The sequence below is a fragment of the Papaver somniferum genome, unplaced genomic scaffold (genome assembly GCF_003573695.1).
Source record: "Papaver somniferum cultivar HN1 unplaced genomic scaffold, ASM357369v1 unplaced-scaffold_103, whole genome shotgun sequence".
NCBI classification, from domain to species: Eukaryota; Viridiplantae; Streptophyta; class Magnoliopsida; order Ranunculales; family Papaveraceae; genus Papaver; species Papaver somniferum.
Genome location: NW_020619159.1, coordinates 721,961 through 739,755, shown reverse-complemented (window position 1 = coordinate 739,755; position 17,795 = coordinate 721,961).

The window sequence follows — 17,795 nt, the reverse complement described above, 5'->3', positions numbered from 1 at the left end:
ATTCTCGTTTTTGCTCGAACGAGCAAATAGAACTTTGCTCGTTTGATCAGAAATTTGGAAAATATTAAAATAGTGATATTTTAATATTTGGCGTGAGTAGCCTAGTCGGTCATATGACCATCTGGGTTTTTGGCTTTTTCATGGTTTGAACAATATTTAAGAAAATATGAAGAAATCATGATATTTTGCTCAAACGGAGGAGTTTCATGAGATGAGGGAAATAATAATTATGAAAGACTAGGGATTGTAAGGTGTGGGACCAGCCACGGCTAGGGTATGGCCAGCCGGCTAGGTTGCACGATCCTGCAACGCTTTTTCCTTTTTTTTATTATTTTTCATGAAACCGTGAAAATATGGAGAAACCATGAGTTTTGCTCAAACAAGGAAAATTGCTAGAATAAAGGAGTTTTCATGAGTTCATGAAAATAATAGAATAACTAAGATAAAGAAAAAAGGGCGTGGGGGACCGGCCACGGCGGCATGACCGGCCGGTTGGTGGGCCCGGTCCCACAGGCACCACTTTATTATTTTAATAATATTTTCTCTCTCCGATTCCGTGTAGGATTCCTCATTTGTCCATATTTTTGAATGCTCATTCGTGCATTTGGGTGCTTGTTCGTGCATCATTGTTGAGTACACTTGCACCATCTTATGGGGCTTACTAAGTGATAGTCCAGATGCACGATTGTTGAGTATTTATTACTAATTTATGAAATTCAATGGAGAATGATTCATGAAACTGAGTAATAAAAGTGAGTAGTTATTTATTATCAATCCATAGGATCAGCCGTGGATACGACCATGAATTCGGAATAATAAAATGAGCATTACCATCCCATGGGATCGTGGATTCGACCATAGAATCGGAGTAACGAGATAATCTATTACCATTCCATGAGATCAGCCGTGGATTCGACCATGGAATCGGAGTAATGAGATAAAATAGATTATTTTCTAGGAATTCAGTGGTGAATGTCACAACAGAATTAACCTATTACATAAGAGATATTAGCCAGTTAAAGCGTCATATCCGTTCTGAAAGGTGCATAGTCAGGAAACAACGAGCGTTGTCGAAGTCATGAAGGCGTTATTGCTCTCAATCTTACGGAAAACCGCATGGATCTATACACGGTCTCTCTACATAGTCAGGGAACAGTGAGTGTCACCGACATCCTGAAGGTGTTGTTACTCTCAATCTTACGGAGAACCGACCAATCGTTCTTATATGTAGAGGTGGGTCTCTCTATGCAGTCAAGGAATAACGAGTCACCGACGTCCCGAAGGCGTTATTGCTCTCAATCTTACGGAGAACCGCCCAATTACGTTATTCTACATAGAGGTCATGATGAAATGCGAGGTATCGAACGCTCAGCTAGTGGAGGCCTTTAGAGAAACATATTCATCATGGCTCGTAAAATATGAATAGTCACATGTCGGAAGCCATGCCAGAAACATGCAGTATCATGATTTTACGATTTTGACCTTTTTTGAAAATCCACCATCTACATTAAGTCCCCTGCTTAGCGAGGGACGGTCATGTTCCGCGGTAAGCATTAAATGGTGATTTTCAGTCGACGAGATCAATGGATGAACTCAGTTGTACTAAGTATTTTCAGAATCCTCGATTTGCTCCAATGATGTCATGCACGAGCAAACGTTCGGGTGAGGACCCTGATAGTATGATAGAGTGTTACCCGTGAGAACGAGAGATGTGGCACCGCTGATTTGGTCGGTCAAAAGTCCAATTTTGGTCGGTTTAGTATTCACGGACCCGAGCCCAAAAAAGGAAACCCTTGTTTTATTAGGTTTTAGAAATAAAATTAATATAAAAGGGAAGTAACCCTAAATTTTTCTTATATTTTTTTTTGATTGACCGACCACTCTTCCCCTTGATTTCTTCACGCGAGCAGCAGGAGGAGGAAGGAAAAAAGATCACGCCAGAATTTTCCAATCGTCGGCGATCGACGATCGTCCGGCACCGACCAGGTGCGTAATTTTTTGTTTTTTGCTGTGTGTTTTCATGAGTTATTCAAAACACAATCCATAAGTGAAGATGTAGGTTTCATGAAAGTTGTTTTTTTTTAAAAAAAAAAAAAATGTATGCCCGTTCGTTCGTTAGTTTAAGAAACTAGCAATAATCCCTAATATGAAAGAGACATATGAATCTTTGAATAGATATGATTTAGTTGCAGTAGATAAAATTTTGTTTATGAGGTCTCATGAAAATCCAAATTTTACTCTCAAAGCATGAATTTTCACACAAATACCTTTAGGTTCGTACGTACGTTCGTAGTTAAAGTAATAAACAGTAATCCTAAGATATTTTCGAAATAAACCTGCACTTCATGATAAAATTTTGCATGAGAACTTTCAAAATTTTATTTGGGAATATGTGGACTTTTGCAAAATAGAAAAGACCCTCGTTTCATAGACAAACGCTCGCTTGAGCAAAAATATTTTTTTTATTAACCCACGTATTTTTTTTTCAAAAATGTACGTGAGTTTTTTTATTAAATTTTGATAAAAAATAAAATAGCAATTCTTAAATAATTGTTAGAGATAAACAATTGTATTTTATGATTTTATGATGTGTGTTTGTGGCATAAAATCATGGAACGTTCATATGAAGAGTTTATGTGAATTGTTCATAGTTTCGTGAAAAGTCAAGTGTTGACTTTGAAATGATGAGTTTTGCTCGGCTTTGCAGGTTTGAAAGAACGAGCGGATTTTAGGGGTTTTACGCTGTTATCACTAAGTTCGTGAAACCGTAAATAGGTAAGAGTTGAGGATTACCATTTTGTAGACGCTGACGTGAGCATCATAATTATTCCGTTGCTTTAATTCCATTGTGTTGATGAAACTCGTGTATGGATGTCACAACAATTTTGCAAAGATAACTCCGTCCCGTGGTAGCGCTTCTGGAGATGATGTTTCTAGAGAGGACACTTCTATAGAGGATGTTTCTACATACGCGTCTTCCAGAGATGATGATTCTTCCAGAAATCATGGTTCTGGGACTTCTAAGGAGAAAGAGGAAGCTCCTAAAACCAAGAACATCCCAAATGTTGATGACGAATTCTTCGTGTTTCTGTATAGACCCGAAAAGCGTCCCTCAGGTTCCTCATTTCGGCTGCTCATAAATCCCAGGAGTACTATTCAGAACAAATTAGTATCTCCTCAAGCGATAATTAGGTTCTGTTTGAGTGGAAAACACTATTTGGGTTCACATGTGGAACTTAAGATTTCTCGAAAACCCCTGGCGCATTTCTCTAGACGGGAAAGGCATATGTTGGGTCAGAGTCATGTAAGGACTAGGGCTGCACATGGTTCGGTTTTTATCGGTTTTTGGCAAAACCTAAACCGAAACCAAAGTACTTGGTTTTCCAATAATGAAAACCAATAAAACCATATAGCCTATTCGGTTTCATTGGTTTCGGTTTCTACTCGGTTTTGTTAAAAACCAGACGGTTTTTGGTTAACCGAATGATTTATAAACAATAATGTGTCAGTGCTTTATAGTTTACACAAACAGTACACCTAATACTACAAGCGGCAGAAACGTTTGCTGGCAACATATCAAAGACATAAATGACGAGCAACTAAAATGACAGCAAAAGGCTTTAACTCGAATAATCCTCCTAAGAGTCGTAACCGTTCATTAACTACAATTCATCAGTGTGAAAAGATTCATTCTGCTATGAGAATAATAGAGGTTCGCAGTATCGAGCTAAGAAAACCCCCAAGCATCTTTTAACTACATACTAATTGAAACAAAACTAGTTCAAAAGAGAATTAAAGACGGCAAAAATATAAGAGCTTAATGCCCCCTCTAACATCCACGGATAATATTAGTTCGATCCTATGGCCAGTAACAATCGGTTAACCATATGGTTTTCGGTTCGTTTTTTTTTAAGAAACCTAAACCGAAACCAATAGTGTCGGTTTTTTGGGACTGACAACCACAAATGAACCATTGGGATATGGTTTCGGTTCTGTTCGGTTTAAATTGTTCGGTTTCGGTTTTGGTTTTCGGTTCTGGTTCGGTTTTGTGCAACCCTAGTAAGGACCATGTTGGATCATGCACAGGTGACACGAGCTATTCAGTCTGCTGGGGATTTGATCATTAATCACGACATACCAGGTATGGTGGCTTTGCTTGCTCGCTGGTGCGTTCCTACTCATACTTTCATATGTAGGTGGGGAGAATTCACTATCACTTTAGAAGACGTAGTCACTTTGTTGCATCTCCCTATTACTGGAAATTTCCCTGAAGAGCTCTCAGCAGAGGAGAATGTAATATCTGGCGTGTTGGAAATTACAATGCGTGAATTCAACAAGTCACCCAAAACCTGTTATGCTCAATGGTTGAAGCACTGGTGGCCAAGAGATGAGGTCCTTGAAGAACCTGTCGATAGTCCCCTGACCATCGCTGCTTTCTTGTGCTTGTGGCTCTCCAGAGATGTTCTTGAAGATAACGGACATTTGTTGAAGCCGTTTGTGATTCCTTTTGCCATAAAGATGGCCAAAGGTGAAAAACTTCCCATCGGCAGTCTGTTTTTGGGTTCACTGTTTTCCAATTTAGACTCCTTAGTCATAGATAGACTCCAGTATCTCCAATGGTTTCATGAAAATCGAAACATATGCTAATACCATGTTCCTCCAAGCTTTGATGTGGGAGAACTTTGAGCAGTATGCACCAATTCCTCGTAGCGTCTTGCAAGGGCAAAATGTCGACACTCGCCATGCTTTCCTTGAGAAAAATAATGCCAGGATCATGCGTTGGTCGAAAAAACAACCACAACAGAAGATACGTCTCACCGATGTTTTGGACATTGAGTCTGAGTTTGATTTTCACCCTTGGATGTCGGTTCCTCCGCTCTTCTCACAATTAGTTACTTTCAATACTGCTGAAGAAAATACCATATTGAAAACTGACACTAGTTTGAGTGATGGAGAGAAGTCTTTTATATTGAGTTGCACTTCTGGTTACTTAGTGTCAGTAATGCATGGAGAATTTCAAGTGGAAGAATATAACATTGATAGAGAAGCTCGACAAATGGGTCTCGATCAGTGTACTCCAGGTCATCGAATGAATAAGCCATCAATTGAGCATTTGAAGGCTTACCTGGATTGCACACACGTGGAAGGAAATGATTATTTGTTTCCTTGTTTTGACCTAGCTACTTATGCGACTCCGGGCAATATAGACTTCTGGCGTCAACAACTTGAGCGCTTGCACAAGTTTGCAATGGATGTTAAGCCTCTGGTACGAGAGTTTCCTCCTGCTGATGTGATTTTTGATCGACCAAGATTGAAGCATCTCTCCAGTGGTGATAAAAGAAAAACACCTCTAGAATGTTCTCAGGTTCGTTTTCTCCTTAAGATTTTGGTGGATGCATGATAACTACACCTTAATTACTTTATTGTCTTTGTTGTAGGATGGCTGTGTCGTGAGATCTCGAACTAATGTAGACTTTTCAGAATTTCAAGAAAGTCCCCAAGGTGGATAAAACAGGAGCATAACATCTTATAGGATGATACCAAATAATATGAAGTCCCCAGCCATTTATTTGGTGAGTTGTTAGCACTTCCCTTATCATCGCGATTTTCCTTTGTCCGTGTAATTAGGATCCAAAAGAATATTGTTAATTTTTTTTCTTCAGAATTTTGCTCTATCGGCCATTGAATGTCTTCATCTTACTTCTATAAGAACAATCCAGGAATCCAGCGTTGATGACGAGGTTGATGTACGAATCCTTTTGTGTAAATGATTATGGCATTTCCTTGAATGAAGTAATGATAATTGTCGTTGATGCATCCAGGAGGAGAATGTTGTGGAAATCCAACATGGCCAGGTTTTTCATTCATCTTCAAATAACGGTGAGAAAGAGAATCTTCAAGAATCGGGACCGGATGGAGGTAATGGTGCTCCCAATATTGATGCCGACCATATTAATCCTTCGAAGGACTTGGTAATCCCTCAAGTAAGTATCCACTTTGTATTCTCTTCATAGAAGTACAATATTGGTGACTTGATATTAAATGAATAAGAATCCACATGAATGAATGAGAAACTTTTAGCAAAATACGTCATCAGAAAATTCAGAACTCAGCTTTTTAGAAAAAACGCCATAAAATCTTCATACGATGTCAGATTTTCGCAATCTACCCATGTATCCTTATGCCCGGGAAATTTCCAAGCTTTAGCCAAGAAGATTTTTAAGTTTTGAGCACGTTTAGGGGCCTAAATTAGCGAAAAAGTACATTTCCAGGAATTTTTCAGCTGGCATGTAGTCCAATGTTTTGGCTACAAATCCTTACTCGTTTATCCGATTGCTATAAAATTTTGATATGTTATAGAAAGCATCCATACGAAGAGAAAGGTATATGACTCAACCTTAGATTCCTTACCAATTGCTCCCAGTTAGTCATCTTATACAGGGCAGTGTGAAATATCTTCAGTCGGGCTTATTGAAAAACGTGTTTCATGACTTCCACACCATTTTCTCATGTCTTGGATGCATAATAAAGAACTTAGATAGTGTTGGCTCACTTACATGCTGGATTTTATGATTGCCTTTCGTTTTCATGCTCGAATTGCTCTAATATCATGTAATCTTCGTATTAGGTACCAAATACCGAAGTTGAGAATAACGGAGCAAATGACGATTCGAACCGTATGGTGAATCAAGTTGATGATGTTACGATCTCTGAACCTCAATGCCATGAGAATGTTGCTACTGAAGTTGTCGAGGAAACTGAGATTCCAGTTGTTATCGCTCCGACGGAAGAAACCGAAGCAAGAGCAGAAGAGACTGTGCCAGAAGAAGTTATTACCATGATTATGGAAGTTACTTAGGTAATTGAGAATCGCATAGTGATACACGAATATCCTAATGCAGGGATTGTTTTTGAGCCTCCATTTGGTGTTTTACTCCCATATCACGTATCTGTTGGCGGATTCAGCGTTCCCACTGGGTATGCCAATATGTATGAGAAGTTGTGGAAGATGTACGACCATATTGTTGTTACAAGAGATCCCGTACGTAGCTACTTCTTGACGATGCAATTAGGAAACATATTGCGTATTATAGATGACATTCGTACCAGCGACAGAAGTACCGTCACTCGAGATGTACTCTTCGATTGGGAGTACAACTTGGAGAAATCTGAAGAACTTGGTTTTAACTTGAAGTGGCTTCGTCAAAAGATTAACACCATCAAGGATGCAGTAGTGAAGAATATACCCTTTACCAGTGATGCCGTGATGGAGAAAATGACCAAGATTGTTGAGCTGACTGAAAAGTTGGAGTTGGAGAAAGCGGCTTTGCAAGTCTTGGAGAATGCTGAGAAGCAGAAATCATACTTCGATGGATTCCTTTAGTTTTCTTTCCATAATCTCTTGAACCTTGAACTTCAGAAAGATGTGAGGTTTTATTTTGGTTTTGCATTAATGAGTGACTGAGGATTTTCTTTTGGATTTTGGAATTGATAGATATTTTTTCTTAAATAAAAGAACTTTTGATAAATTGTTGAATTCAAATACTGGATGCAAGTACTGCAAACGTTTTGGAGAAATTGAAAATACATGTAAAAGAAAATCCTAAGATGCAAACGTCAGGCGTCTTGAGCATTTGTCTTGGACATAAAAACACCCAATGTTGAATGCTTCATGCGTCAAAAATCTTGAGCCAATTCTCATGAATCACTAGTATGCTTGTCTTGCCCTTGATGTCAGCCAATTTGTAGTATCCTCCAGCTGCTGACTTAGCAATCATAAAAGGCCCTTCCCAGTTAGAATTCTTTGTGGAATGAAAATTACGTTTAGTTGCCTTAAGAACCAAATCTCCTTCACGGAACTTGTTAGTCTTGGTTGATCGTGCCCTGAAGATTTTCTGTTAGTTTGGAATTTCTCGTACGGTGGGATTCCATGTTGGTGGAGCTTTCCAATTCTCCGACACATGCGGACACTCGTGCAAGGGAGAATATTTAGGATATTGTTTGTGAAATTCGGTCATTATTCCAGCAATGACTGTGTTAGCAAGACGGTGGATTCAGAGAGGTTCCGCGTCTAACCATTTGGTGAAGTATTGGTGAGGTGACACTAACCACTCATAACGTTTGGTCACGGCTGAATTATGAGTAAGATCAAGTCCCCTGAGCAGAGTAGCATATTTGAAAGTTGGTAATATAGATGCATGAGGGGGAATGATACTTGCCTGAGTGCGGAACCTCCTGACGAATTCAGGTACACTCTCTTAGGGTTTTTGTGAGAGTTCCATCAAGGCTTCGACTTCTTCAAGATGTTCGAACGGTGGATCATCTTCCGCTTCGTCCGAGTCAGAGCTTTCTTTAACGGAGAAATGTGTCATTGAAGGTGTTGCCATTACCTTCTCGGCATGAATCCATGCCAATCCAAGAACCATGTCATATACTGGATCTTCTCTGATTATGTGAAACTTGGTTTCTGACCAGGTTTCCAAACTTTCATTCTGAGGATGATGTAACCATATGCATCTCTGGATATTCCTTTGTGATCTCTGACTGAGACAGGAGCATGAGTGGATTCTTGTCGAGTGATGCCCGCGGCTCTGAGAGTCTTCAGATGAATGATATTAACAGCAGTTCCAACATCGACCAATGCTCGCTTGAATTCATTTCCTTTGAGATGGACTGAGGTGAGAAGTCCCCAGTCGTACATCTCTTTGTATGTTGCTGGAGGTTCAGGGAGTGCTTCTTGAATTTCTAATCGCTTCCCTGACACAATGTGGTTCAATGCAGCAAACATATCATCTCTCTGAGCCTTTGACAAGTATAGCAATTCACAGACATGCTCGATCAAGGATTAAACTGCTTCTTTAACTGGCTGCTCAGAGAGTGTAAATGTTCTGATTGGGAGAGGATTTCTGTGTACTCCTTCAGTCCCCAGTTCTCCTGAATCGGCCTTTTCTTTGAATATGCGATTCAAAGTTCTGCAATCACTTGTTGGATGACTGACATATCTATGGAAACGGCAGTAGCATGGATTCTCCATTTGTTCCTCAGTTGGTTCCCTCTTAACAGGGGGTAGTTTGATCGCACCGTCTTGAATCCAGACTTCCAATAACTCGATCACTTCTTCGATGAGAAAATGGAAGTCAGGCGCTTCCTGGTCGTTCTGTTGATGCTGAACTGGTGGTTGTGTGTTTCTAGCATGGTTGTCCTTCCTTGGCGCTTTTGGAGGGTGAGACATCGGAAGAGCATTCTTATGTTGCTATGCTTCAGCTTTTCTCTTGCTCCCTTCAGCAAAATTCATGGAAGCTTCAACATTGTACTTCTTGTTGATTAAATGCCTGGTGGTGTTGTTTCAAGCGTTCGACTCCTCGACTTTGACGGTTTTGGTTCTTTCTAGCAAGGCTGAAGCAGTAGTTGTCGATCGCTTGGACGCTTCATGAAGTTCTGAAAAGGTTTGAAACCAGAGGTTTTCCAGCAAGGCTCTATAGATCAGAATCATCCCGTTGATGCAAAAGTCCACCAGTTGTTGTTCAGTAACATTAGGATCATGACAATCCAAAGCTTGAATTCTGAACTTCTTCACATAGTCGTTCGGATTTTCAGTATTCTTGTGCGCCATCCTTCCTAAGTCGGAAAGAGTAACTTGCTCAGAAACAAAGAAGTATTTCATGTAGAAAGCATTAATTATTTCTCCCCAATTAGTTATGCTTCCTTGTGCGATGTTGTTGTACCAAGTATATGCTCGGCATGTTAGAGATTTCGAGAACTCCTTCAAACGGACAACATGGTTGTGTTCATGTTCTCCTAATGCTTCCAAGAACCGAGAGACATGTTCCCGAGCATTACCCGTTCCATTGTCGAGTGTGAACGTTGGAGAGGTGTAGCTTTTTGCGAGAGGGATCCTTTGCGTAGCAGCTGGGTATGGAGGTTGATGACGATGAACAGATGGTGCGTTGCTTTTTCTGCGAGTCTCCATGAAACACTCCAAATCTTCACGAGTGATGACACCTGCAGACTCCTTCTCTGGTGGATTTTCTGTAGTTCTGCACACTTCATCATCATCTACCACATGGATTGGTGAAATTTCAGGGTCGACTTCTTTGGCTTTTCCCTTTTCTGACCCTTCCTTAGTTTTCTCTGACATTTTGTCTACCAGAGTTTTGAGATGATTGCATAGCTCCTTCTGAGTAGCAGCCATATCGGTTTCATTTTTGGCGAGAACCTCCTGGACTTTCATGAGATCGGCGATGATGGGTGGATTTTCTCTGACTTCCTCAGGATGCCGACCGAAGAGAGGATGATTTTCGACATTGGTTTGAGGAGGAGTAGTGTCACCACCATTGTTGGAAGCACGAACGATTTCTGGAATGCCATCATTGTTATTGTTTCTAGTGCTAGCGTCGTTTGCATTTGTAACTAACCCATACCTAAGACCAGCCATTTTGTGAAAATGTGAGATTGTAACCGAGAGATTAATCTCCCACTGTGGTCGCCAATCTGTAGATGAGGAAAAACGATTTGCTGGTTTTTAGGGAAATGAAGAGACGAGCGTGCGGACGAGACTCCTCAACCGAGCAAACTGCTTAACCTCACACAAATGCACTGCAAAGGGAGTGCTTAGATTCGAGAGATCAATCTGTAGGACTCCGGCCTAAACCAAGTCAATGGTCGTTCTAGAGTCAATTCGGTCACAAAGAGGGAGATGGGTTGATCTGTAAGAGGGAAGCTGAGAATTGTGTGGGATCAATGATGATCAAGGATTGTGGATGTGTTGAAGGTTTTTGCAAAATTGATGAACTGCTGAATGTTGAGTTCAAATAAGTTCTGGTCGATTGATGGAATTTCTAAGTGTGATTGCTCGAAAAATTGTTGTTTTCAATCATGGATTCAGAGACTTATTTATATTATCAGAATAGTGAACACCTTGATCCCTGTAAGTGTGACGGTTTCTTGAGTGAAAGAGTGGGGAAGTGGGAAATCGTGGTGAAACCAGTTCCAGGTCGTGCAAAGACGTGGTTAACCGTCCACCCACTACTTTGCTAACTCCTTCAACAGTTTGCACGACTTACTGACATTTCTCATCGTGGATGAATCCACGTGCCGTAGCCCGCCAGACCAAAACCCTAATTGATATCCCCCCATGTGACATGATTGATGTCTCACGAATCGTGGAGTCTGCATGACAAAGTATATTTTATTAGTCAGTTGTTGACTAATTAGACAATGTGTCTAAGTTTTGTTGAATCGATCATGAGTGATCGAATGCTCGATGATTCATGGATTGAACATGTTATACGCTCTTAGATATTGCTCGTCTGAGCAGATATTGTAAATTCGAGCAACTGAGATAGTTGAATCAATATTTGAGCAACTGAGCAAGTATTGCTCAGTTCGACGAATTACTGAATATTGATAGTTGGATCAATATTCGAGCAACTGAGCAAGTATTGCTCAGATCGACGAATTACTGAATATTGATAGTTGGATCAATATTCGAGCAACTGAGCAAGTATTACTCACGAATTACTGACAAATCACTTTTTTTTTGGTAAGTCCAAAATGTATTGATGAATAGCAAATATTTACAAAGAGTTTACAAGAAAAGAGGTCCTTAGACCCCAAAAACTTACAAACTATTTAAATCTGAAATAAGAGACATTAGGATATTCTAAAGAACTTAGAAAATAGGGTCTCATCATAGTTCATCCCTTCACCATTCCTCAAAAGACAACCCCTTTTTGCCATAGCATCAGCTGCAAATTAGCCTCTCGATAAGTATGCACAAACCGAATGGAAACATAATAATCTTGAATCCTTCTCCACCTTTGTCTTGCGAACCAGGGTAAATTAGAATTCTTAAAAGCAGTTATGGCACCAATTGAATCTGACCTCACCAAGATTTTACGAACTGACCATTTCATAGCCCATTCCAAACCTACAATCACACCATAGAGCTCTGCCAAGAAGTTATTAGTTCGACCTAGACCAATGCTCATAGCTCCAACGAAATTGCAACCAGCATCTCGAACTACCACACCAGCTCCTGCTCTACCAGGGTTACCTTTGGCAGCACCATCGCAACACAATAACAGTTCATCCCAGTTAGGAGAAACCCAAGAACACTCAATTGGTTGTATAATATTTACCTATCTATGTCGCACACCAAAACAATTCAAAATCTCCAGATCATCCGAGGTATTATGCATAAAACTCTTCAAGCGGATAGAGAAACCATGGATCAAATGGAAAGTGCGTTGTTTGAAGAAGTGAATACTCACTGCCGCGTTTTGAAAACATGTCATATTTCTTGTCTGGCACAGCCCCGACCGAATTATCATGTTGGACAATAACCACAAATATTTTATAATGCGACTTTTCCCTTTATCTTCCTTGTACAAACTCACTAAATCATAATGTGGACTGAGTTTAAACAAACCCGAGCACCACTGCCAGATTTGTGCTACAAACGGACAACTCCATATGACGTGCTCTAAGGACTCTTCAACTTGTTTGTATAAGTAACATCCGTTGGCTAGATCAACCTTGAATCTGCTCCTAATTTTGTCTTGAGTTGCACAAGCTTCTCTACCGATTTTCCAATTCTGAGCAGCTAACTTTGGATGTATTGTTTTCCTCCACAAAAGACCATACACTTCAGTAGCCGCATATTTCTTTCTTAGGATCTGTTTTGCAGACGAGACTGAGAATTTTTACATTCATCTCTGGCATCCAGACTCTACAATCCTCCCCCTCTACAACACCGGCAAATTTGTTAAGTCCACACCAGCTCGCACCAACTGTTGAACATGAGCACCCTGCAACTGCCAGTTATTGTTAACAATAATATCACTAACCATGATGGAACCATCAAGGTCAGTTTCACCAAGCATGTCTGCAATACTTTCATTACCATACCAAACATCAAAATAAAGAGAGGTAGACCTCCCATCACCAAGAAGCACTTTGGTATTTTTGTCCACAGTATAGTGAATTAAACGAATGCCTGGAAGAATCGAAGACTTCACCCCATATTGTTTAAGTCTCCCTAGCCGAGAAGTGTACTTCACCCATAAGAAACGAGCCCATTTCTTGTTAGACGACCGAATGTTCCACCATAATTTCATGAGAAGTGTAGTGATCTACACTACAAACAGCTAGAATTAGGGTTCAATCTACAGGATCTACACTGTAAGACTGAGATAAACCTCAAAGAGGCAGAAAATACTTTTCATAAAATCTTCTCTGGTTTAGGGGTTACAAGAGCAATAAAAAGAAACGAGTGTTTTGGGTCACACGATCCAAACACATGCTTACATATATTCAACTAATAACACTTAACATAAGGATAAGGGCACCCCTCCCCAATTAGCTAAGTCAGAACAAGGTTATGACAATGCCCATCCCTACAGCACATCCTTGTCCTCAAGGATGAATTTAGGGAAAGAAGATCTTATGAAAGCTGTGTCTTCCCAAGTAGCATCCCCTTCAGCAGTGTGAGACCATTTGACCTGCACTTGTGGAATCTGTTGGCGGCCCTTGATAAGAACTCGAGTACTTAAAACCTTAACATGCCTGACTTTGAACAATCCTTCCTTGTCCAAGGTGGGAAGTACTGTTTGTGGAAGAAGTCCTTGTCCAATTTTCTTCTTCAATTGTGAGACGTGGAAAACTGGATGAATCCGAGAAGAAATAGGTAATTCAAGCCGATAAGCAACATTACCAACTCGTTCTAGTACCTTGTAAGGACCAAAGAATTTGGCTTCCAGTTTAAGATTTTTGCGTAGCTGAACTGATGTCTGCCTATAGGGTTGGAGACGTAAATATACCCAATCGCCAACTGTGAAGGATCTCTCAATTCTGCCTTTGTCAGCTTGTTGTTTCATTCGATGTTGAGCAGTAAGAAGATTCTGGCGCAGGACATCTGTCATAATGGTTCGATGATGTAAATAATCGTCGACTAAAGGATTTTGAATTGTCCCAGCAGCGTGTAGTCCAAATTGTAGTGGAGAATAGCCGTAGAGAGCCCTAAAAGGTGTTAGCTTGAGGCTCGTGTGGTAAGAGGTATTAAACCACCACTCTAATCATGATACCCACTTGACAGGCCTGTAACTGCACATACGACGCAGATAGGATTCTAAACAAGCATTAACACGTTCTGTTTGTCCATCCGTCTGCGGATGATAAGGCGTACTCAGATGTAAGGATGTGCCCACTTCCTGGAACAATTCCTTCCAAAAACCACTCAAAAATACTGCATCTTTGTCGGAGACAATGGTTTCAGGTATGCCATGTAGTTTAAGGATGGTGTTAATAAAAACCTTGGCTACTATTTGAGCTGTGTAAGGGTGACTTAACGCTATAAAATGAGAGTACTTGTGAAACGATCAACAATTACCAGAATTACGTCTCTTCCCTCAGATTTTGGCAAACCAGATATGAAATCCATGCTCAGGTGCTTCCATGCTTGAATAGGTACAGGCAATGGTTGTAACAAACCCGCAGGTAGCTGATGTTCCACTTTATGTTGTTGGCAAATGTCGCAGTTGCGAACAAATTCAATTAAGCTCTTTTTTATGCCAGGCCAATGGAAGAATGACTTAGCTCTTTGATAACTGGCTTGTATTCCTGAGTGTCCTCCAATGGCTGAGGAATGAACAGCTGCAAGAATTTTTTGTCGTACTGCACCACTGGTGCCAATATATATCCTGCCCTGCAACTTCAGAAGACCATTAATGTAAGTATAACCTGCATCATTTTGAGGAGAAATAATGAGCTTGGGAATCCAATCTGAGGCAAGAGGGTCAGCCACATAGCTAGTAATCACTTCTTCGAGCCATTTTGGTTGATTCGCAGATAAGGAAGAACAACTAGCACGAGACAGAGCATCAGCTACGCGATTCTCTGAGCCTTTTTTGTAACATAAAGTGAAGATGTATTCCATCAGCCTAGTGAGCCATTTATGCTGGAGTAAAGTGTGTAACTGCTGCTCCATGAAGAATTTTAGGCTTTGATGGTCCGTAAAAATCCTAAAATGGGAGCCCAATAAGTAAGGTCTCCATTTGGTGACGGCAACGACTATGGCCATTAACTCCTTTTGGTAAGTGGAAAGTGCAGTGTATCGGATACCCAGTCCTTTGTTGTGGAAAGCAACATGCCTTCCTTCTTGCATTAACACTGCCCCAACACCTGTGTCACTAGCATCTGTTTCCCTCCTTGCTAAAATCTGGCAAAACCAACACTGGAGTAGAAGTGACAACTTTTTTGAGTAACTCAAAAGCTGATTCTGCCGCCGTATTCCAAGAAAAATTTCCTTTCTTAAGCAATGTTGTGAGTGGTTGACAAATAAGTCCATAGTCCTTGACAAATTTACGGTAATAACCTGTCAGTCCTAGAAATCCACGAAGACCCTTAGTGATAGTTGGTCTAGGCCAGTTCACCATACACTTGATTTTGTCTGGGTCAGCTGAGACACCCTTGATGCTGATTACATGACCTAAATACTCTATTTGGTATTGACCAAATGAACATTTACTACGCTTAACAAACAAGGAGTGACTTTTGAGTATAGAAAGTGTAATATGTAGATGCTGACAATGTGAAACCATGTCTTTACTATAGATTAGTATGTCATCGAAGAAGACGATGATAAATTTGCGAAGGTATGGGCGAAAAAATCATTCATGAGTGATTAAAAAGTTGCCGGAGCATTAGTGAGCCCAAAAGGCATCACTCTAAACTCATAATGCTCGTGGTGTGTACGAAATGCAGTCTTAGCAATATCATCTAAGTATACCCTAATCTGGTGATACCCAGCAAAAATATCTAGTTTGGTGAATATAGTAGCACCAGATAATTCAGCAAGCAATTCATCGATAACTGGTATAGGGTACTTATCTTTTACTGTGATTGCATTGAGCTTACGATAGTCGACGCAGAATCTCCACCCTCCGTCCTTCTTTTTAACTAAGATGACTGGTGATGCAAAAGGGCTACGGCTGGGTTGTAAGAGTTCTGCTTGTAACATTTCTTGGACTAGGTTCTCAATCACTTCCTTTTGCAGATATGGTACTCTATAAGGCCTCATATTTGGTGGAGTAGCATTTGGAATTAAATTGATGTGGTGATCACGAGCTCTCTCCGGTGGCAGTGTGGTAGGTGTCTGAAAAATGTCAGGAAACTGCTCTAGAACTGCAGCAATTGGTGCATTTATAACCTCTGGAGTAGTATTGGCTTGGAGAGAAAAGAATTGTCCCATGAGACCTTGCGTGCCTTTTTTAAGTAATCTCTTCAACATGGAACCTGACATTTGGGATAATGTAGCCTCTTCTTGTTGGCCTGTCAATTCAATCTTTTTCCCTTGGTGCTGAAACTTAATAATGAGTTCCTTGAAATCGAAGACCATGGGACTGAGTTCACGCATCCAGTCCACACCCAGCACCATATCATAACCCCCCAACTCTAGAATGTGCAAGTCATGAGAGAATGTATGGTCTTGCATACTCCAAGTGAATGCAGGACACTTTGCTTGGCTAAGTAACTTGTTGCCATCTTCTACTGCCACTTGTAGTGGTTGTGTAGAACTGATCAAGCTTCCACTCCTTTGTGCAGCTTTGGGATCCAAGAAGCTGTGAGTACTGCCACTGTCGAATAAGATGGTGAGTTCTTGTTTCTTGACCAAGCCTTTGAGTTTGATGGTTGTATGGGAAATTGATCCAGCTAGGGAATGTACAGAGATTTCCATTTCCTCCTCCATTTCTACAATAGTTGGAGTAGACCCTTATCTTGCCTCTACAGTTTGTGACACTTCTTCATTATCTTCTACAATCATGTACAATTGCTGTTTATTGCATTTATGACCCTTAGTGTAAGCTTCATCACAGTCGTAACACAGTCCTTTCTCCCTTTTTGCATGCATTTCAGCATATGTGAGTCTCTTTACTGACTGTAGTTTAGGTCTTGTTGTTGGACTGGTAACAATTGGTGTAGTGACCAATGGAGTGAGATTAGGAGGCTTATTGGAGGTGGTTAATGGATTTCCCCCATAGAAAAACTTGCCTGAATATCTTGGTGGAGCTTTAGATGCTTTTTCCATGATGCATTCTTGTCTTCTAGATAAAAAAAACAGTTTGTTGCAAGGTAGTAGGGTTGAACATTTGCACCACCATTCTGATATCTTCCTTTAGACCACTAATAAAACTATCAATGAAGTAATCTTCAGGTAATGAAGGATTCTTTGCTAACATTAAGGCCTCCAGTTCCTCAAATGTCTCTTAATATTTTAAAACTGAATGAGTTTGATCTAGTTTATTGAACTCGCCTACAACATTATCATGGCCTAATTCTTGAAACCTAGTGCAAATATCAATAATAAAATCCTCCCAATAAATAATACCCTTACCAATTTGATAGTCTTGGAACCAAACATCTGCTTTGCCATCCAAGTACAAGGTTGCTAGATTCACCTTTTTTCATCATTCATTTGATGTAGGGAGAAGTATTTCTTGCATTTTCGGACACAAGCTCTAGGGTTAGTGCCATCAAAACGTGGAAAATCGACTTTGGGTATGTAATTGGAAAACTGACCTTGCCCCATCTGAGTAGTTTGAAGAAGTCGATGATGATGATGACCCTGTTGATGATTCTAAAAGTTGTTATTAGATGAAGGATCTGGTACTTCACCATCGTCACTACCGTGATTATATCCTTGAGAAAAAACTGGATAATCGAGAATCAATTGGAACTTCTTATCTATAGCAGATTGAAGAAGTTGAAATTGATTATCCATATCAGTTCTCAGTAGT